Source organism: Chiloscyllium plagiosum, unplaced genomic scaffold, assembly GCF_037043375.1.
Source record: "Chiloscyllium plagiosum isolate Xiang-an unplaced genomic scaffold, Cpla_swu_hap1 HiC_scaffold_12, whole genome shotgun sequence".
Classification (NCBI taxonomy): domain Eukaryota; kingdom Metazoa; phylum Chordata; class Chondrichthyes; order Orectolobiformes; family Hemiscylliidae; genus Chiloscyllium; species Chiloscyllium plagiosum.
The window spans coordinates 93,517,986-93,541,395 of NW_028270150.1; the positions used below are offsets into that span (position 1 = coordinate 93,517,986).

Below are 23,410 nucleotides of genomic sequence, written 5' to 3' on the forward strand. Positions count from 1 at the left end.
GACAGCATGGAGGAGTGTAGAGGATATTATTTATTCATTGGTGGTATGTGGGTATCGCTGGCTGGGCCAGTATTTATTGCCCGCCCCTAGTTGCCCCTTGAGAAGGTGGTGGTGAGTTACCTTCTTGAACTGCTGCAGTCCACCTGCTGTGGGTTGACCCACAATGCCATGAGGGAGGGAATTCCAGGATTTTGACCCAGTGATGGTGAAGGAATGACAATGTATTTCAAAGTAAGGATGGTGAGAGGCTTGGTGGGGAAATTGAAGCTGCTAGTGTTCCGATATATTATCTACCCTTGTCTTTCTCAGTGGAAGTGTTTCTGGGTTTGGAAGGTGTTGTCTGAAAATCTTTGGTGATTTTCTACTTTGCATTTTGTAGATAAGACACACTGTTACTACTGCGCAACAGAGATGGAGGGAATGGATGCTTGTGCTTATAGTGCCAATCAAGAGGTCTGCTTTGTCCTGGATGGTGCACAGCTTCTTGAGTATTGTTGGGGCTGCACCCATCCGGGTGAGTGGGGAGTATTCCATCACATTCCTGACTTGTGCCTTGGAGATAGTGGATATGCTTTGGGCAGTCAGGAGGTGGTTTACTCACCGTGGTACACCTAGCCTCTGACCTACTCTTGTAGTCACTGTGTTTATGTGGTGAGCTCAGTCGACCTTCTGGTCAATGCTAAAACCCTAGATGTTGACAGCTCTGCTGTTGACAGACTCAGCTCTGTCTATCACTCGCTATTTATTCTGATTGACATGCAAGTAGTTCAGTTTGGTGGCTTCACCAGGTTGACACCTCATCTTCAGCTGTGCCTGGTGTTGCTCCTGGCAAGTTCCCCTGCACTCTCCATTGAACCGGGGTTGATTCCCTGGCTTGATGGCCATGTCTGAGTTGGGGATATGCTGAGGTCACAGAGTGTGATGTTTTTAATGGCCCACATCACATCATGGATGTCAAGTCTTGAGTTGCTAGATCTGTTTGAAGTCTGTATTATTTAGCACGGTGCCACACAACACGTTAGAGGTTATTCTCAATGTAAAAGTGGGACTTTGTCTCCTTAAGGACTGTTTGGTGATTGCTCTTCCTGATACTGTGATGGACAGAGACATCTACACCCAACAGATTGGTAAGTTTTATGGACCAGGCTAGACACTCTCAAAACATTTCAGAAAGTAACCCAGAATCTAACTTTATATATAGGAGGTGAATTGCGGATATTCCAGGAGAGATGCAATTGATCAAACCACGTAGTTTTAACCAAAACCGAGTTTGTTTCCAAGATTACCAAATGACACACAAACAAAGGGGGACAGAATACCAAATAACTTACTTATTTGAAAACCCAACAAGTTGTCCCAACTTAATGAGGCTGTTCCAGATGCTTGCCATAATCCCGCTCAGCACACAAGGTAAACTCAAACACAGGGTCTTCCAGGAGAGATGTCAGAGAGAGAGGAGGATCAGCATGGACCTGCTCCTTTGGGTCCAGCAGCTTGAAACCTTCCTGACTGCTTTCAGTGAATAACCAGACTGCCAAAACACCAAACCAAACTAATCTGGCATTAGAGTGAACCAGATGGGCTTTGCCATGGTCGTCAGTATGTTCTTCATTGCAGATTTTGTTTAATAGAATTCAAATTCCATCATCTGCTGTGGCAGGATTCAAGCCTGAGTCCGAGATCATTGGCTGACATTTTGGAGAGATAGTCTCGTGATAAAACCAGGAGGCCATCACCTCCATACCTCCACTACATGGAGGTCTCTCGGAGACTGTGTGGAGGTCTGTGGAGGACAGCATGGAGCAGTAGAGGGGACTGTATGGATGTGTACAGGATACTGTATGGAGGGATATAGGATACTGTATGGAGGGGTATGAAGACTCTATAGAGGTTTAAAGGAGACTGTGTGGCAGTCTGCAGAGGACTTCGTTGAGGTCTAAAGAGGACTGCATGGAGATACACAATGATCTGTCTGCCTGTTATGCTTCATAGAAAATAGAACATAGAACATCGAACATTACAGCACAGCACAGGTCCTTCGGCCCTTGATGTTGCAATGATCTGTGAAACCAATGTGAAGCCCATCTAACCAACATGGTCCACATGTTTAGCTAACAACCAGTTCAATGCCCTTAAAGTTGGCGAGTTTGCTACAGTTGCAGGCAGGGCATTCCATTCCCTGACTACTCTCTGAGTAAAGAACCTACCTGTGACATCTATCCTGTATCTATCACCAATCAATTTAAAGCTATGTCCTCTCGTGTTAACCGTCACCATCCGAGAAAAAAAAGACTCTCCCTGTCCAACCTGTCTAACCCTCTGATCATCTTGTATGGCTCTATAACGTCACCCTCAACCTTCTTCGTTCCAAAGAAAACAGCCTCAAGTCCCTCAGCCTTTCCTCATAAGACCTTCCCTCCATACCAGTCAACACCCTGGTACATTTCCTCAGCAACCTTTCCAATTCTTCCACATCCTTCCTGTAATGCAGTGATCCAAACTGTACACAACACTCCAAGCGAAGCTGCAACAGATCTTTGTACAGCAGAAACATGACCTCATGGCTCCAAAATCCCTTTACCAATAAAAGCTAACACACCGTATGCCTTCTTAACGGCCCTATCAACCTTGGTGGCCACTTTCATAGAACATAGAACCATGAATGTTACAGCACAGTACAGGCCCTTCGGCCCTCGATGTTGTGCTGACCTGTCAAATTAACCTGATGCCCACCTAACCTACACTGTTCCATTATTATCCCTATGTATCTCCATTGAACATTTAAATGCCCTTAATGTCGGTGTGTCTACTACTGTCTCAGGCATTGTGTTCCACGCCCCAAATACACTCTGAGTAAATAAACTTCATCTGACATCTGTCTTAAATCTGTCATCCCTCAATTTGAAGCTATGTCCCCTCGTGTTAGCCTTCACCATCCAAGGAAAATGCTCTCACTGCCCTCCCTATATATGTCTTGATTAAGTCACCTCTCAACCTTCTCTCTAATAAAAAACAGCTTCAGTTCCTCAGCCCTTCCTCATACGACCTTCCCACTATACCAGGCAACATCCTAGTAAATCTCCTCTGAACTCTTTCCAAAGCTTCCACATCCTTCCTATGATGCAGTTACCAGAACTGCATGCAATGCTCTAGGTGCGGCCTTACCAGTATCATGGATCTCTGAAGCAGGATCTCGTGCCTCCGAAACGTAATCCCCTTACCAATAAACGCCAATACAGCATATGCCTTCTTAACAACCCTATCAATATGAGCGACAACTTTCAGGAACGTATGCACCTTGACACCAAAATCACTCTGTTCATCTACACTGCCAAGAATTTTACCAATAACGAATTTTGCTGCATTCCTGTTACTTCTTCCAAAGTGAACATCCTCACCCTTTTCCCCATTTACCTCCATTTGCCACGTCTCTGACCAGCTCTGCATCTTATCTATATGCCTCTCCACAACATCCTTCGGCGTGACCCACAACACTGCCTACCTTAGTGTCATCTGCAAACTTACTAACGCATTCTCCTACGGCCACCTCCAGATCATTTATAAAAATGACAAATAGTAATGGCCCCAAAACAGATCCTTGTGGCTCCAAGATGAATACTTCACATCAACCCTCACCCTCTGTCTTCTTTCACCTAGCCAATTACTGATCCAAACCGGTATATCACCTTCAATCCGGAAACTCCGTATTTTGTGCAATAGCCTATCATGCGGAACCTTATCAAATACCTTACTGATGTCTCTATATACCACATCAACCATCTTACCTTCATCCACATTTTTTGTCACCTTCTCAAAGAACTCAAAAACGTTAGTGAGACACAACCTACCCTTCATAAAACCGTGTTGACTATCCCTAATTAATTTTTTCCACCAGATCTTATCTTATCTCTTGTAATCTTCTCCAACACCTTACCCAAAACTGAAGTAAGGTTTACTGGTCTATAATTACCACGGTTGTCCCAACTCCCCTTCATAAACAAGAGAACAATATTTGCTATCCTCCAGTCTTGTGGCACTACTCCTGTCGACAACAATGACATAAGATTCAAAGCCAAAGGATCTGCACTCTCCTCTCTGGCTTCCCAGAGAAACCGAGGATAAATCCCATCCAGCCCAGGGGCCTTGTCTATTTTCAGGTCTTCCAAAATTGCAAAAAACTCCTCTTTGTCAACCTCAATCCCATCTAATCTTTTAGCCTGTATCTCTGTATTCTCACTAACATTGCCCTTTTTCAATGTGAATACTCACATAAAGTATTCATTAAGTGCTTCACATCTGTCCTCGGGTTCCACACACAACTTCCAACTACCATCTTTGATTTGCCTGAGTCTTTCTCCAGTCATTCTTTGCTTCCTGATAAACCGACAGAAGGTCTCAGGGTTTTCCTTGATCCTATCCGCCACCAACTTCTCATGTCCCCATCTGGCTGTTCTTCGCCTCTACCTCCCATAAAACAAAACCTTTCACCGTACTGAGGTACATGGGACAACAATAAATCAAATCAAATGTTGTACATGGGTCTGAAAGGGTTAATACTGATTGTGTGTAAAAAGGACAACCCACAGTGACCATGACATGGTGGGAAGATCGAGGAGGAGTTGAACAAAAGATTAGACCCTTCTAACAGTCTCTGTTACAATGGACAACACATCCTTCTGATGTGTAAATAATCACTGAGAGGCAATGAGAGATCCCCTACATGGTATAAGAAATTCACGTTCTAGTTAGGGAGCAATTCTCAGGCACCTTGTACACCCAGGAGATTGGAATTATTTGGAGTGATCGAATTTAGTACAAAATTTATGTAATCTGGTGCTTTTAAGGAAGCTTCACAAGTATATACATTTTATTAGTATTACAAAAGGGAAAGAGGCCAGTGATTTCTTTCCAAAACAGTCTTCATAAACGAAGCCATCTTGGACAGCCACACAGCCGCCCTTATTCCCAGAACAGCACCACATCAGTCTGTGGGTCACAACTGCATGAGGAACACTTACATTATGCTGGAATTGACAAATAAATAAAGCACTTGAGGTGTTTTGTCTCAAAGGAGAAAATGATTTCATATCCAAGTGTTCGGTTTCAGACCCAGCTTGATACCTGACTTGTATTTATGATGAGGATAACTGGCAAACGAACGGCTGCAAGGGGATCAGGATTAGGAGCTGAGTAGTCAAGGATTTACATCAGGCTAGTTGCAAGAAAAGGAATTTGTGGAATGTCTACGAGTTGGATTTTGGAGCAGCTTGTGAGGGAGCCCATTAGGGAACAGGCAACATTGGATTTGATGTTGTACAATGAGGCAGACTTGATAAGGGAGCTTAAGGTGAAGGAACACTTCAGAAGCAGTGATTATAATATGATTGAATTTACTCTGCAATTTGAGAGGGAGAAGATAGAATCAAAGGTAACGGTATTACAGCTGAATAAAGGCAACTACAGAGGCATGAGGAAGGAGCTGGGTAGAATTAACTGGGAGAGGAGCCCAATAGGAAACACAGCAGAACAGCAATGGCAGGAGTAATGCAGGTGCCAGAGCAGAGATGCATCCCGAGGGAAAAGAAACATGGTACAGGGAGTTTGAGCCAAACATGATCGATGAGGGAATTCGAGGATAGCAGAAAAGCAAAAGAGAAAGCATATAATGTGGCGAAGGGCAATGGGAAACCAGAGGATTGGGAAGCTTACAAAGACCAACAGAGGGCAACAAAAAATGCAATAAGGAGGGAGAAGATTAAATGTGTGGGTAAATTAGCCGGCAATATAAATGAAGACTGTGAGTTTCTTTAGATACATAAAGAACAAAAGAGAGGCAAAAGTGTATATTGGGCTGCTGGAAAATGACACAGGAGAGACAGTGGCGGGGATCAAGGAAATGGCTGAGAAACTTACTTTACGTCAATCTTCACGGTGGAAGACAACAGTTACATCCCAAAAGTACAAGAGAGTGAGGGGCAGAGCTCAGTATGGTGGCCACCACCAAGGAGAATTTGTTAGAAAATCTGAATGGCCTGAATGTGGATAAATCAACTGGACCAGATGGACTACACCTCAGAGTTCTAAAGGAGATAACTGAAGAAACAGTGGAGCAAAATCAGCATGGTTTCATCAAGGGAAGTCAGGCCTGAGAAATCTAGAATTCTTTGAGGAAGCAACAAGCAGGTTAGACGAAGGTAAGTCGATGTGTATTATCTGCCTGGACTTCAAGAAAACCTTTGACAAGGTGCCTCACTGGAGGCTACTGAATAAGATAAGGACCCAGAGTGTGGGAGTCAAGGTGCTAATATGGATAGAAGCCTGTCTGTCTGCCAGAAAGCAGAGAGTGGGGATGAAAGGGTCTGTCTCAGGATGGTAGTTGGTGACAATTCATGTTCCGCAAGGCTCAGTGTTGGGACCACAACTTTTCACATTTTACATTAACGATCTGAATGAAGGAATCATGGGGATTCTGCCTAAGTTTGCAGATGAAACAAAGGTAAGTAGAGGGACAGGTAATATTGTGGAGGCAGGGAGGCTGCAGAAGGATTTGGCCAGGTTAGGAGAGAGGGCAAAGAAGTGGCAGAGAGAGCACAATATGGGAAAATGTGAGGTCATACATGTTGGTAGGAAAAATAGAGGCATGGACTATTTTCTAAATGAGGAGAAAATTCAAAAGTTTGAAGTGCAAAGAGACTCTCGTCCAGGATACTCTCAAGTTAAACTTGCAGGTTGAAGTGTTGAGCCACAGGGTGGTTAGGTTGGTTGGTCCGGGTGTCCCAGAGGTGTTCTCTGAAACGCTCCGGGGAGACAGACCGCCTACTTGCGGAGCGTTTCAGAGAACACCTCTGGGACACCCGGACCAACCAACCTAACCACCCTGTGGCTCAACACTTCAACTCCCCCTCCCACTCCACCAAGGACATGCAGGTCTTTGGACTCCTCCATCGCCAGACCATAGCAACACAACGGCTGGAGGAAGAGCGCCTCATCTTCCACCTCGGAACCCTCCAACCACAAGGGGTGAACTCGGATTTCACTAGTTTCCTCATTTCCCCTCCCCCAACCTTGTCTCAGTCAAATCCCTCGAACTCAGCACCGCCTTCCTAACCTGCAATCTTCTTCCTGACCTCTCCGCCCCCCACCCCAGTCTGACCTATCACCCTCACCTTGACCTCTTTCCACCTATCGCATTTCCAACGCCCCTCCCCCAAGTCCCTCCTCCCTACCTTTTATCTTTGCCTGCTGGACACACTTTCCTCATTCCTGAAGAAGGGCTTATGCCCGAAACGTCGATTCTCCTGTTCCCTGGATGCTGCCTGACCTGCTGCGCTTTTCCAGCAACACATTTTCAGCTTACTCTTCATTCATACTAGTGTGTTCACATGTATCCCATGGAGGGCAGACCAACCTCACTGTATCTTTGTCACACACCCTAGAGAGGGCAGATTGTCCCTACTGTGTCTGTATCACACACATTGCATAGTGCTGACTGATAGTGTCCACTGTTTCTAAGCCATGCATCATCTTATAACTCTCTCACAGGCTTATACCCCATCACACTCACGCACGTACTTTCCCAAGCTTACACACATGCATGCACACACTCTCTCTCACATGCACTCACACCCACACGCACACACTCATACACACGCACTCACTCTGTCTCTCCTGCACGTGCACACATCTAAGTTTAAAGGGTGAATTTGTAATTTTCTCTTTTACTTTGTAAAAGAGAGGGAGGGTCGGAGTCACAGCTGGGTAATTTCCAATGTTTTAGAATTATAGTATCATACAGTATGGAAACAGATCTTTGGGTCAAAACAAACTATACTGACCATGTTCCCAAACTCAAATTGAACCACCCGCATGTGCTTGAACATTTCCCATTTGCCAGCATTTGGTCATATCCCTCTAAACCTTTCCAACTCATGCTTCAGAGGTGGCGGTGTTGGACTGGGGTGGACGACGTTAAATATCACACTACACCGGGGTAGAGTCCAACAGGTTTTCAAAGCTCTGCTTCTACATCAGGTGGTTGTGGAGCAGAATTATAAAACACAAGATTCATAGCAACAGGATTGCAGTGTCATGGAATGTAATATTAAACAATTTAGATTAATCTTTCATCTTTTAGAATGATGATGTTAGTTTCAATTCTTTCATATGTAAATCCCAGAACATTTTTAAAATTACATTCTCAAGATATCTTTAAAAATAGGTGCCATCCCAACTCAGATAATACATGAAGGTGTGAGGTTAAAGTCTGACTGTGTCCCAGTGTACAGAATCTTACATGGATTTATACAGTTTTTGAGCAAAATAAAATATAATTCTGCAAGTACAATTTCACCCCACAAACTTATGTGTGTGTGAAAGGGAGACTCTGCGCGTGTGTGTGTATGTAAGGATGTGAGTGTCTGTGAGAGAGTGTGTGTAGTTGCATGAGTGTGTGTGACTGGGTATAAGTGTGTGAGAGGGTGCGTGAGTGGGTGTGAGTGTGAGGGGCGTATGTGTGAGCTAATGAGAGGCAGCTTGTGTATGACAGAGGGTCTGCATGAGTGTGTGGGTCTTAAAGGAGTGTATGGGTCTGTAGGAGTGTGTTTTTGTGCGTGTGTGTTTGTGCGTATATGTGAGAGGGTGGAAAGTGCAGTAGCGTCACCTGTAGTGTGACTTGAACCCAAAGTCCCAATTGAGGCCATTCCCATGGGTGCCAAATGTGACTATCAGCCTCTGCTCAGCCGCTTTCCATTGTTGCCTGCCCCAACAATGGGAGAATGGTCGCCCGAATGTCCAAAGTCGAATGTCCTGGACCGCTGAAGTATTGTCCGAATGGGAGGGAACACCCCTGCCTGGTGATTGTTGTGCGGTGTCGTAGCATCTGCTCGGTCTCACTGATGTCCCATGCCTCAGGGTATCCTTGCCTGCAGCTTATGAGATAGACAATGTTGGCCAAGTACCTGCCACATACATGGTGGGTGTGTCCCCACGTGCAATGGTGGTATCTGTGTTGACACTCTGACACATCTTGCAGCAGCTGCCCTGACAGGGTTATATGCTGTCATGGTCAATGTGGTCCTGAAGGCTGGGCAGTTTGCTGTGAACACTGATCTGTTTAAGGTTTGGTGGCTATCTAAAGGTGAGCAGTGGAGGCAGAGGGAAGGTCTTGGCGAGGTGTGCATCCTCATCAATAATGTGTTGCAGTCTGCGAAGAACATGGTGTAGTCTTTTGTTTCTGACCTGCACCGTCCAACACAAGGGCAACAATTATTGTCCGTTCTCTCATTCTCTCTGATCTGGGAACTTCATTGTTCCGCAAGTTAGTGACCACTACTGGCCACAAGTGGGAATTGCAACCAACCCGCAGAAATACTCAAGAGTCTGTCAGGGTGAATGAAGTGAGCAAACAGATTCTGTCTGTGCTCGACACAATCAGATTGGTGTACATTTCAATTTAAAAAATAAAATTACCGATTCGATATAATTAATAACGTTCTTTGGATATTTGTGAACCGCCCGCCCACAAAAAAAAACTGAGAGTAATGTCGAAAGGAGTGAAATCCGGAAACATTTCTTTTGAAATAAAGTGAAAAACCAAGGAATGCTGCCCTGACTCCAGTTTATTTGAACCGGGTATCGCTTGACTCCTTAAACCGCCTGGGCGCATCCTCAACTTCAAAGTTGTGGTTGCACTACAGAGGTCTGGCAGACTCAGTGTGATGTGCAGATGGAAGTGTTTAATTACCACTGAATATAACGGCTCTTCTTGGTTTTTATTATTGAGTGGTTTAAAGTTCACAGCTTGCGATGGCCGGGAATCAAACTTGGACAGTAGCTATGCTCACCAATATACCACCATCGCTACAGCAGGCTGCTCCCGACAAATCAGCGGATGGGCAATAATAGTTCTTGAGTCTAAATTTCGTTGTTGTTTTATTGGAAATTTTGCAGCGAAATAGTAGAATAGAGTTTTACTGAGTGGGTAGGTCTCATTATGCCCCGCCTCACGTTTTAATACACACAAAGCAGCATTTCGGATTTCTCATGATCTGAAATCAATCAATAACAAAAATACCAAGAAAATCTCAAGGCAACCCTGGAACGACCACACAATGAAAACTTGCGAAGTTCTCAGAAACTTGGCAGAACAGTGTTGAGAGTGTGTTGCTGGAAAAGCACAGCAGGTCAGGCAGCAGGGAAATCGATGTTTCGGGCTCCAGCATCGGCAGACTTCCCTGTCTCCGAGCAGAACAGTGTTATCCGCTTAGGTATTGAGGAGGGCTTCCGCAGCTACTCCCGCGGGTCCCACGAAACACAAAGCGCTAGCCGGGAGGGCAAAGCGAGGGGGTGGATGGGTCAGCAAGCTCAGAGTAGTGTGATCCCGGTTCGTGAGGGGAAAAAGAAAACGCAGTGCGGTGAAATTGACATGGGAAGTGATATTGACATAGGAAGAGAAATTGACATAGGAAGTGAAATTGACATTGTCAGAGCAACCCAGCGGAGGAAGGAAGTAGAGGGGCATGGAGGGGCGGTGGGCAAGATGGAAAGGACGGGGTCAAAGGAGGGCACAGACGGCGGTGTAAGGGCATGACCAAATGTTCATGTTGTGGTGGGGGGAGGAAGGTCGGGTCTGCAGGCAATGATAGTCTCCAGCTTAGAGTCATGAGAACCCGGAATCACTGTGTGTGTGTGAGTGTGTGTGCGTGTGAGTGTGTGGGTGCCTGTGTGGGTGGCTGTGTGTGTGTGTCTGTATGTGTGTGCATGTAGGGATGAGCGGGTCTGTGAGAGTGTGTGTAGGTGCATGTGTGTGAGCGTACTGGGGTACAAGTCTGTGAGAGGGTGCGTGAGTGGCTGTGAATGTGGGAGTGTATGAGTGAGTTTATGAGAGAGAGCTTGTGTTTGAGAGAGGTATGCATGAGTGTGTGGGTCGGTAGGAGTGTGCTTTTGTGTGTGTGCGTCTGCTTGTGCGTGTACGTGAAATATTGGGAGGCTAGAACCAGTCTGACTCAAGATTGGGACACAGACAAACTTTAACCTCACACCTTTAATGCATTGTCTGAGCTGAGATGGCACCTCTTGTTAGAAAATCTGAAGTTATCTCGAGAAAGTAACTTTAATAAGGTTCTGAGATTCTCATATTAAAGAACGGAAACTAGCAAACCCATTATAAAAGATGAAAGGCTAAAACTAAATGTGTTTAATACATCATTTCAGCTGCATGATACTTTAATCCTTTTGCTATAAATACTGTGTCTTATGGTCCTTCTTATCATCAGGTTGATCTAAATCGCAAACACTCCATCCATTCTTTATCCTTCAAAGAAAATCAGTCACGTTCATCAGACACTACCTTCCCTTAACAAATTCATGATGACTATCGCGGGTGATGACGTGGAGGAGCCGGTGTTGGACTGGGGTGGACAAAGTTCAAAATCACACAATACCAGGTTATAGTCCAACTAGCTTTCGGAGCACTCCTAAAACTAGTGCTTCCAAATAAAGCTGTTGGACTGTAACCTGGTGTTGTGTGATTTTTAACTTTATCCTGGATTAAACTTTCACTCACTGTGTGGTCATTTCTATCATCTCTCAGAGTTTTATCGAGTCATTTTCTCATACTGGAAATATAAAAGCAGCTGGTCTCCATTCCTCCTATTTCTGACCTGCACCTAAAAAAATAACATGACCGATTCGATATGAGAAATAACGTTGTTTGGATATTTGTGAACTGCCCACCCACATTTCACTTGATATTAGGCTGTATTTCACAAACAACACTGAGAGTAATGTTGAAATGAGTGAAATCCGGAAACATTTCTTTTCAAATAAGATGGAAAACCAAGGAATTCTGCCATGACTCCAGTTTATGTGAATCGTGATCGACTTGACTCCTTAATCCTCCTGGGCGCATCCTCAACTTCAAAGTTGTGTCTGCACTCCAGAGGTCTGGCAACGTTGGTGTGGCTGACTCAGTGTGATGTGGAGATGTTAGTGTTTAATTACCACTGAAGTTTTCGGCTCTTTTGGTTAGGAATGGTTTTAAAATTCACAGTTTGCGATGGCCGGGAATCGAACCCGGGTCAACTGCTTGGAAGGCAGCTATGCTCACCACTATACCACCATCGCTACAGCCGGCAACCGCCTAGAAATCAGCTGATGTGCAATAATAGTTCTTGACTCTAAATTTCGATGTTGTTTTGTTGGAAATTTTGCAGTGAAATATTAGAATTGAGAAGTCATAAAAGACTGAGAGTTACTGAGTGGGTAGGTCTCATTATGCCCCGCCTCACTTTTTAATACACACAAAGCAGTATTTCGGATTTCTCATCATCTGAAATCAATCAATAACAAAAATAGCACGAAAATCCCAGGGCAACCCTGGAACGATCACACAATTAAAACTTGTGAAGTGCTCAGAAAGGGTCACCTAACCGTTCGTGAACTCTGATTTCTCTTCATACAGCTTTACCACCGACTTCGGGTTTGGGTTCGGACTTACTGCATCCGCAGTTCTTTCGGGTTTTAAAACTGGGAAAGGGTTTTTGGAATACAAAAGGGCAAAAAAAAAGGATCCGTTAGACTGAGGCCATGCTGCAGTAATTGTGGAGAGGAGGGAATTCCGGGTAACAGTTCCGGAAGCAGAATCCTCTCGAGGAATATGTATTAATTTGAAGTTCGATCCCGTTGATCGATTTGCAGTTTTCTCTTTGACTTTGTAGAAGAGGGGGAGGTGTCAGTCAGCAGTAAGGGGTTTTCACGGGAGGGCATGATTTGGAGATGCCAGTGTTGGACTGGGGTATACAAAGTTAAAAATCACACAACACCAGGTTATAGTCCAACAGGTTTAATTGGAAGCACTAGCTTTCGGAGCGCTGCTCCTTCATCAGGCGGTTGTCCAAAATCTCGAGCTTCCAATTAAATCTGTTGGACTATAACCTGGTGTTGTGTGATGTTGAACTTCACAGGAGGGGGGTAGTCATGGGCAGAGGTTTAGTGAAGGTCGCTTCCACTGATGTGGGAACGCAGTGCACGCAAAAGCCTCCCTGCCCTAGATAGGTTACCTGAACCACGATAGGCTTTCCAAGGTCAAGGGGTGCAGAGTGCTGAGGCCGCTGTTATAATTTAGTTACCAGCGGTCCCAAGTCCTTGGGATGCCGTGGCGCCTTAATGATAAATGGGATTGTGTGGAACCAAGACAGGGTCGTGGCAGAACAGTGTTGAGAGGGTGTTGCTGGAAAAGCACAGCAGGTCAGGCAGCAGGGAAATCGATGTTTCGGGCTCCAGCATCGGCAGACTTCCCTGTCTCCGAGCAGAACAGTGTTATCCGCTTAGGTATTGAGGAGGGCTTCCGCAGCTACTCCCGCGGGTCCCACGAAACACAAAGCGCTAGCCGGGAGGGCAAAGCGAGGGGGTGGATGGGTCAGCAAGCTCAGAGTAGTGTGATCCCGGTTCGTGAGGGGAAAAAAGGAAACGCGGTGCGGTGAAATTGACATAGGAAGTGAAATTGACATAGGAAGTGAAATTGACTTTGTCAAAGCAACCCAGCGCAGGCATGGAGGGGCGGTGGGCAAGATGGAAAGGACGGGGTCAAGAGAGGGCACAGACGGCGGTGTAAGGGCATGACCAAGTGTTAACGTTCATGGTGTGGTAGGGGGAGGAAGGTCGGGTCTGCAGGCAATGATAGTCTCCAGCTTAGAGTCATGAGAACCCGGAATCACTGTGTATGTGCCTGTGTGTGTGGGTGCATGTGTGTGTATCTGTGGCTGTGTGTGTGTGTGTGTGTGTGTGCATGTAGAGATGTGCGGGTCTGTGAGAGTGTGTGTGTATGCATGTGTGTGTGCATGTGTGTGTGTACTGGGGTATAAGAGGGTGCGTGAGTGGCTGTGTATGAGTGAGTTTATGAGAGAGAGCTTGTGTTTGAGAGAGGGTTTGCATGAGTGTGTGGGTCGGTAGGAGTGTGCTTTTGTGTGTGTGTGTGCGCGTGTGTTTGTGCGTGTACGTGAAATAGTATACAGTGCAATGTTGTCACGTGTCGTGTAACATGAACCCAAGGTCCCAGTTAAAGCCATCCCCATGGCTACCGAACTTGACTATCAGCCTCTGCTTGGCCACTTTGCATTGTTGCCTGTCCCATAGTCTGCCTTGGAGGATGGTCACCCAGGGGTCCGAGACTGAAAGTCCCAGACTGCTGAAGTGTTCTCCGACTGGGAGGTTAGAACCAGTCTGACTCAAGATTGGGACACAGACAGACTTTAACCTCACACCTTTAATGCATTGTCTGAGCTGAGATGGCACCTCTTGTTAGAAAATCTGAAGTTATCTCGAGAACGTAACTTTAAAAAGGTTCTGAGATTCTCATATTAAAGAACGGAAACTAGCAAACCCATTATAAAAGATGAAAGGCTAAAACTAAATGTGTTTAATACATCATTTCAGCTGCATGATACTTTAATCCTTTTGCTATAAATACTGTGTCTTATGGTCCTTCTTATCATCAGGTTGATCTACATCGCAAACACTCCATCCATTCTTTATCCTTCAAAGAAAATCAGTCACGTTCATCAGACACTACCTTCCCTTAACAAATCCATGATGACTATCTCGGGTGATGACGTGGAGGAGCCGGTGTTGGACTGGGGTGGACAAAGTTCAAAATCACACAATACCAGGTTATAGTCCAACTAGCTTTCGGAGCACTCCTAAAACTAGTGCTTCCAAATAAAGCTGTTGGACTGTAACCTGGTGTTGTGTGATTTTTAACTTTATCCTGGATTAAACTTTCACTCACTGTGTGGTGATTTCTATCATCTCTCAGAGTTTTATCGAGTCATTTTCTCATACTGGAAATATAAAAGCAGCTGGTCTCCATTCCTCCTATTTCTGACCTGCACCTAAAAAAATAACATGACCGATTCGACATGAGAAATAACGTTGTTTGGATATTTGTGAACTGCCCACCCACATTTCACTTGATATTAGGCTGTATTTCACAAACAACACTGAGAGTAATGTTGAAATGAGTGAAATCCGGAAACATTTCTTTTCAAATAAGATGGAAAACCAAGGAATTCTGCCATGACTCCAGTTTATGTGAATCGTGATCGACTTGACTCCTTAATCCTCCTGGGCGCATCCTCAACTTCAAAGTTGTGTCTGCACTCCAGAGGTCTGGCAACGTTGGTGTGGCTGACTCAGTGTGATGTGCAGATGTTAGTGTTTAATTACCACTGAAGTTTTCGGCTCTTTTGGTTAGGAATGGTTTTAAAATTCACAGTTTGCGATGGCCGGGAATCGAACCCGGGTCAACTGCTTGGAAGGCAGCTATGCTCACCACTATACCACCATCGCTACAGCCGGCAACCGCCTAGAAATCAGCTGATGTGCAATAATAGTTCTTGACTCTAAATTTCGATGTTGTTTTGTTGGAAATTTTGCAGTGAAATATTAGAATTGAGAAGTCATAAAAGACTGAGATTTGCTGAGTGGGTAGGTCTCATTATGCCCCGCCTCACTTTTTAATACACACAAAGCAGTATTTCGGATTTCTCATCATCTGAAATCAATCAATAACAAAAATAGCACGAAAATCCCAGGGCAACCCTGGAACGATCACACAATTAAAACTTGTGAAGTGCTCAGAAAGGGTCACCTAACCGTTCGTGAACTCTGATTTCTCTTCATACAGCTTTACCACCGACTTCGGGTTTGGGTTCGGACTTACTGCATCCGCAGTTCTTTCGGGTTTTAAAACTGGGAAAGGGTTTTTGGAATACAAAAGGGCAAAAAAAAAGGATCCGTTAGACTGAGGCCATGCTGCAGTAATTGTGGAGAGGAGGGAATTCCGGGTAACAGTTCCGGAAGCAGAACCCTCTCGAGGAATATGTATTAATTTGAAGTTCGATCCCGTTGATCGATTTGCAGTTTTCTCTTTGACTTTGTAGAAGAGGGGGAGGTGTCAGTCAGCAGTAAGGGGTTTTCACGGGAGGGCATGATTTGGAGATGCCAGTGTTGGACTGGGGTATACAAAGTTAAAAATCACACAACACCAGGTTATAGTCCAACAGGTTTAATTGGAAGCACTAGCTTTCGGAGCGCTGCTCCTTCATCAGGCGGTTGTCCAAAATCTCGAGCTTCCAATTAAATCTGTTGGACTATAACCTGGTGTTGTGTGATGTTGAACTTCACAGGAGGGGGGTAGTCATGGGCAGAGGTTTAGTGAAGGTCGCTTCCACTGATGTGGGAACGCAGTGCACGCAAAAGCCTCCCTGCCCTAGATAGGTTACCTGAACCACGATAGGCTTTCCAAGGTCAAGGGGTGCAGAGTGCTGAGGCCGCTGTTATAATTTAGTTACCAGCGGTCCCAAGTCCTTGGGATGCCGTGGCGCCTTAATGATAAATGGGATTGTGTGGAACCAAGACAGGGTCGTGGCAGAACAGTGTTGAGAGTGTGTTGCTGGAAAAGCACAGCAGGTCAGGCAGCAGGGAAATCGATGTTTCGGGCTCCAGCATCGGCAGACTTCCCTGTCTCCGAGCAGAACAGTGTTATCCGCTTAGGTATTGAGGAGGGCTTCCGCAGCTACTCCCGCGGGTCCCACGAAACACAAAGCGCTAGCCGGGAGGGCAAAGCGAGGGGGTGGATGGGTCAGCAAGCTCAGAGTAGTGTGATCCCGGTTCGTGAGGGGAAAAAAGAAAACGCGGTGTGGTGAAATTGACATAGGAAGTGAAATTGACATAGGAAGTGAAATTGACTTTGTCAAAGCAACCCAGCGCAGGCATGGAGGGGCGGTGGGCAAGATGGAAAGGACGGGGTCAAGAGAGGGCACAGACGGCGGTGTAAGGGCATGACCAAGTGTTAACGTTCATGGTGTGGTAGGGGGAGGAAGGTCGGGTCTGCAGGCAATGATAGTCTCCAGCTTAGAGTCATGAGAACCCGGAATCACTGTGTATGTGCCTGTGTGTGTGGGTGCATGTGTGTGTATCTGTGGCTGTGTGTGTGTGTGTGTGTGTGTGTGCATGTAGAGATGTGCGGGTCTGTGAGAGTGTGTGTGTATGCATGTGTGTGTGCATGTGTGTGTGTACTGGGGTATAAGAGGGTGCGTGAGTGGCTGTGTATGAGTGAGTTTATGAGAGAGAGCTTGTGTTTGAGAGAGGGTTTGCATGAGTGTGTGGGTCGGTAGGAGTGTGCTTTTGTGTGTGTGTGTGCGCGTGTGTTTGTGCGTGTACGTGAAATAGTATACAGTGCAATGTTGTCACGTGTCGTGTAACATGAACCCAAGGTCCCAGTTAAAGCCATCCCCATGGCTACCGAACTTGACTATCAGCCTCTGCTTGGCCACTTTGCATTGTTGCCTGTCCCATAGTCTGCCTTGGAGGATGGTCACCCAGGGGTCCGAGACTGAAAGTCCCAGACTGCTGAAGTGTTCTCCGACTGGGAGGTTAGTACCAGTCTGACTCAAGATTGGGACACAGACAGACTTTAACCTCACACCTTTAATGCATTGTCTGAGCTGAGATGGCACCTCTTGTTAGAAAATCTGAAGTTATCTCGAGAACGTAACTTTAAAAAGGTTCTGAGATTCTAATATTAAAGAACGGAAACTAGCAAACCCATTATAAAAGATGAAAGGCTAAAACTAAATGTGTTTAATACATCATTTCAGCTGCATGATACTTTAATCCTTTTGCTATAAATACTGTGTCTTATGGTCCTTCTTATCATCAGGTTGATCTACATCGCAAACACTCCATCCATTCTTTATCCTTCAAAGGAAATCAGTCACGTTCATCAGACACTACCTTCCCTTAACAAATTCATGATGACTACCTCGGGTGATGACGTGGAGGAGCCGGTGTTGGACTGGGGTGGACAAAGTTCAAAATCACACAATACCAGGTTATAGTCCAACTAGCTTTCGGAGCACTCCTAAAACTAGTGCTTCTAAATAAAGCTGTTGGACTGTAACCTGGTGTTGTGTGATTTTTAACTTTATCCTGGATTAAACTTTCACTCACTGTGTGGTGATTTCTATCATCTCTCAGAGTTTTATCGAGTCATTTTCTCATACTGGAAATATAAAAGCTGCTGGGCTCCATTCCTCCTATTTCTGACCTGCACCTAAAAAAATAACATGACCGATTCGATATGAGAAATAACGTTGTTTGGATATTTGTGAACTGCCCACCCACATTTCACTTGATATTAGGCTGTATTTCACAAACAACACTGAGAGTAATGTTGAAATGAGTGAAATCCGGAAACATTTCTTTTCAATTAAGATGGAAAACCAAGGAATTCTGCCATGACTCCAGTTTATGTGAATCGTGATCGTTTTGACTCCTTAATCCTCCTGGGCGCATCCTCAACTTCAAAGTTGTGTCTGCACTCCAGAGGTCTGGCAACGTTGGTGTGGCTGACTCAGTGTGATGTGCAGATGTTAGTGTTTAATTACCACTGAAGTTTTCGGCTCTTTTGGTTAGGAATGGTTTTAAAATTCACAGTTTGCGATGGCCAGGAATCGAACCCGGGTCAACTGCTTGGAAGGCAGCTATGCTCACCACTATACCACCATCGCTACAGCGCGCCTAGAAATCAGCTGATGTGCAATAATAGTTCTTGACTCTAAATTTCGATGTTGTTTTGTTGGAAATTTTGCAGTGAAATATTAGAATTGAGAAGTCATAAAAGACTGAGATTTGCTGAGTGGGTAGGTCTCATTATGCCCTGCCTCACTTTTTAATACACACAAAGCAGTATTTCGGATTTCTCATCATCTGAAATCAATCAATAACAAAAATAGCACGAAAATCCCAGGGCAACCCTGGAACGATCACACAATTAAAACTTGTGAAGTTCTCAGAAAGGGTCACCTGACCGGACCGTGAACTCTGATTTCTCTTCATACAGCTTTACCACCGACTTCGGGTTTGGGTTCGGACTTACTGAATCCGCAGTTCTTTCGGGTTTTAAAACTTGGATAGGGTTTTTGGAATACAAAAGGGCAAAAAAAAGGATCCGTTAGACTGAGGCCATGCTGCAGTAATTGTGGAGAGGAGGGAATTCCGGGTAACAGTTCCGGAAGCAGAACCCTCTCGAGGAATATGTATTAATTTACATAGAAGAATACAGCGCAGTACAGGCCCTTTGGCCCTCGATGTTGCGCCGATCCAAGCCCACCTAACCTATACTAACCCACTATCCTCCATATACCTATCCAATGCCCGCTTAAATGCCCACAAAGAGGGAGAGTCCACCACTGCTACTGGCAGGGCATTCCATGAACTTACGACTCGCTGAGTGAAGAACCTACCCCTAACTTCAGTCCTATATCTACCCCCCCCTTAATTTAAAGCTATGCCCCCTTGTAATACCCGACTCCATACGCGGGAAAAGGTTCACACTGTCAACCCTATCTAACCCCCTAATCATCTTGTACACCTCAATCAAGTCACCCCTAAACCTTCTTTTCTCTAATGAAAACAGCCCCAAGTGCCTCAGTCTTTCCTCATACGATCTTCCTTCCATACCAGGCAACATCCTGGTAAACCTCCTCTGCACCCGTTCCAGTGCCTCCACATCCTTCCTATAGTATGGCGACCAAAACTGCACACAATATTCCAGATGCGGCCGCACCAGAGTCTTATACAACTGCATCATGACCTCAGGACTCCGGAACTCAATTCCTCTACCAATAAAAGCCAGTACGCCATATGCCTTCCTCACCGCACTATTTACCTGGGTGGCAACTTTCAGAGATCTGTGTACATGGACACCAAGATCCCTCTGCTCATCCACACTACCAAGTATCCGACCATTAGCCCAGTGCCCCATCTTTTTGTTATTCTTCCCAAAGTGAATCACCTCACACTTAGCTACATTGAATTCCATTTGCCACCTTTCTGCCCAGCTCTGCAGCTTCTCTATATCCTGCTGTAACCTGCCACATCCTTCCTCACTGTCAACAACTCCTCCGACTTTCGTATCATCCGCAAACTTGCTCACCCAACCTTCTAACCCCTCTTCCAGGTCATTTATAAAAATGACAAACAGCAATGGTCCCAAAACAGATCCTTGCGGAACACCGCTAGTGACGGCACTCCATGAAGAAACTTTGCCATCAACTACTACCCTCTGTCTTCTTCCATCCAGCCAATTCCTAATCCAAACCTCCAACTCACCCTCAATGCCATATCTCCGTATTTTCTGCAGTAGCCTACCATGGGGAACCTTATCAAACGCCTTACTAAAATCCATATATACCACATCTACCGCTTTCCCCTCATCAACCTCCTTCGTCACCTTTTCAAAGAATTCAATAAGGTTTGTGAGGCACGACCTGCCCTTCACAAAACCATGCTGACTATCCTTGATCACATTATTCCTATCCAGATGTGCATAAATCCTATCCCTTACAATTCTCTCTAAGACTTTGCCCACAACAGAAGTGAGACTCACCGGCCTATAGTTACTAGGGTTATCCCTACTCCCCTTTTTGAACAAGGGAACCACATTTGCTATCCTCCAATCTTCTGGCACTACTCCTGTAGACAAAGAGGACATAAAAATCAAGGCCAATGGCTCTGCAATCTCCTCCCTTGCTTCCCAGAGAATCCTAGGATAAATGCCATCAGGCCCAGGGGACTTATCTTTTTTCACCTTTTCCAGGATTTCCAACACCTCTTCTCTACATACCTCAAAGCCATCCATTCTACTTATTTGTGACTCAGTATTCACATCGACGACAATGCCCTGTTCCTGAGTAAATACTGAAGAAAAGTATTCATTCAGTGTCTCCCCAATCTCTTCCGCCTCCACACGCAACTTCCCACTACTATCCTTGACTGGACCTATTCCTACCCTAGTCATTCTTTTATTCCTAACATACCTATAGAAAGCCTTAGGGTTTTCCCTAATCCTACCGACTAAGGACCTTTCATGTCCCCTCCTTGCTGCTCTTAGCTCTCTCTTCAGGTCCTTCCTGGCTACCCTATAACTCTCAATCGCCCCAATTGAACCTTCACGTCTCATCTTGAGATAGGCCGCCCTCTTCCATTTAACAAGGGATTCCAATTCCTTATTAAACCACGGCTCCCTCGCACGACCCTTTCCTCCCTGCCTGATAGGTACATAATTATCAAGGACACTCAATAGTTGCTCCTTGAACAAGCTCCACATATCATTTACACTCTTGCCTTGGAGTCTACTTTTCCAAGCCACACATCCTAAGTCATGCCTCACCGCATCATAATTTCCCTGACCCCAGCTATAACTCTTGCCCTGTAGTATACACTTATCCCTCTCCATCACGAGAGTAAAAGTCACCGAATTATGGTCACTATCCCCAAAGTGCTCACCTACCTCTAATTCTAACACCTGGCCTGGTTCGTTCCCCAGAACCAAATCCAGTATGGCCTCACCTCTTGTTGGCCTGTCTACATATTGTGTCAGGAAACTCTCCTGCACACATTGAACAAACACTGACCCATCTAACGAACTTGAGCTATAGCTTCCCCAATCAATATCAGGAAAGTTAAAGTCCCCCATAACAACCACCCTATTACTGTCACTCATCTCCTGAATCACCTTCCCTATCCTTTCTTCAATGATTCTAGGACTATTAGGAGGCCTGTAAAAGACTCCTAACAGGGTGACCTCACCTTTCCTATTCCTAACCTCAGCCCAAACTACTTCGGATGGCAAGTCCTCATCCATCGTCCTTTCCACCACTGTAATACTATCTTTGACCAGCAATGCCACACCTCCCCCTCTTTTACCCCCCACCTCTGACCCTACTAAAACATTTAAATCCTGGAACCTGCAACAGCCAATCCTGTCCCTGTTCTAGCCATGTCTCCGTAATAGCCATAACATCGAAGTCCCAGGTACCAACCCACGCTGCAAGTTCACCTACCTTATTTCGTATACTTCTTGCATTGAAGTATACACACTTCAAGCCACTTTCCTGTTTACAGGCACCCTCCTTGGAAATTGATGCCATGTTCCTAACCTCCCTACACTCCAGGCCCTGCACCCTGAAGCTACAATCTGGGTTCCCATGCCCCTGCAGAGTTAGTTTAAACCCCCCCCAAGAGCACTAGCAAACCTCCCCCCAAGGATACTGGTGCCCCTCAGGTTCAGGTGTAGACCATCCTGTTTATAGAGGTCCCACCGTCCCCAGAAAGAACCCCAGTTATCCAAAAACCGGAATCCCTCCCTCCTGCACCATCCCTGTAGCCACGCATTTAAGTGTTCTCTTTCCCTATTCCTCGAATCTCTATCACGTGGCACGGGTAACAAACCAGAGACAACAACTCTGTTCGTTCTAACTCTGAGCTTCCAACCTAGCTCCCTGAAAGCCTGTCTAACATCCTCGGCACTCCTCCTACCTATGTCGTTGGTGCCAATATGGACCACGACTTCGGGCTGCTCGCCCTCCCCCTCCAGGACCCGGAAAACACGATCAGAGACATCACGTACCCTTGCACCTGGGAGGCAACATACCAAACGTGAGTCTCTCTCATTTTCCAGTGCGAGCAGCAGCGAAGGTAAGACCGTTTGGTTTTAAAAGTGCTTACCGGTAGCGGGCAGCGGTGTTTTTTTTTCTCTTTCACTCTCTCTTCACAGAAAGAGCGGGAGCACCAGGGGGAAGTGACGACGACCAGAGGGGCAGCTGAGACCCGGAAGCAGTTAGTGTAAGCTTACCTGGGTAGGTTTTTTCCCCCTTTAAAAGTGCGAAGGAGAGGAACCCGAGGCACTACACGGGTAGTGCCTCCCACCCGCCCTCCTCCTCTAACCTAATAATAACACCTGTTGTGGTAAGTAGGTAAGTGCTGAATTTTGCTTGTTGTATTCTTTAGACCCAGTTTTTTTTAAAATAAAAGTTAGCTTTAGAGGGATGGCAGTGAAGGCAGTGCAATGTTCCTCCTGCAACATGTATGAGGTGAGGGATGCCATCGACGTCCCTGCCGATTACACTTGCAGGAAGTGCACCCATCTCCAGCTCCTCCAAGACCGTGTTAGGGAACTGGAGCTGGAGTTGGATGAACTTCGGATCATTCGGGAGGCAGAGGGGGTCATAGATCAGAGTTATAGGGAAGTAGTAACTCCAAAGATGGCAGATAGATGGGTGACAGTGAGGGGGACTGGGAGGAAGCAGCCAGTGCAGGGACCCCCTGCGGCCGTTCCCCTCAAGAACACGTATACCGTTTTGGATACTTGTGGGGGGGATGACTTACCAGGGGTAAGTAACGGGGCTCAGGTCTCTGGCACGGAGCCTGTCCCCGTTACTCAGAAGGGAAGGGTGAAGAAGAGCAGAGCAGTAGTAATTGGGGACTCGATAGTTCGGGGCACAGATAGGCGGTTTTGTGGGAACGAGAGAGACTCACGTTTGGCTAAGTCTCCAGATGATACAAAAAT

At 45.7% G+C, this 23,410-nt stretch overlaps 3 non-coding genes across 3 annotated transcripts; all 3 read right to left on the bottom strand.

Annotated features, from left to right (window-relative positions):
• Positions 1-12,051: 12,051 nt before the first annotated feature.
• Positions 12,052-12,123, bottom strand: trnag-ucc (transfer RNA glycine (anticodon UCC)). The gene has a single exon. It is a non-coding gene; the product is annotated as a tRNA-Gly (tRNA).
• A 3,150-nt stretch (positions 12,124-15,273) lies between these two features.
• On the bottom strand, positions 15,274-15,345 carry trnag-ucc (transfer RNA glycine (anticodon UCC)). Its single transcript has one exon. It is a non-coding gene; the product is annotated as a tRNA-Gly (tRNA).
• A 3,152-nt stretch (positions 15,346-18,497) lies between these two features.
• On the bottom strand, positions 18,498-18,569 carry trnag-ucc (transfer RNA glycine (anticodon UCC)). The gene has a single exon. It is a non-coding gene; the product is annotated as a tRNA-Gly (tRNA).
• Between the last annotated feature and the right edge of the window lie 4,841 nt (positions 18,570-23,410).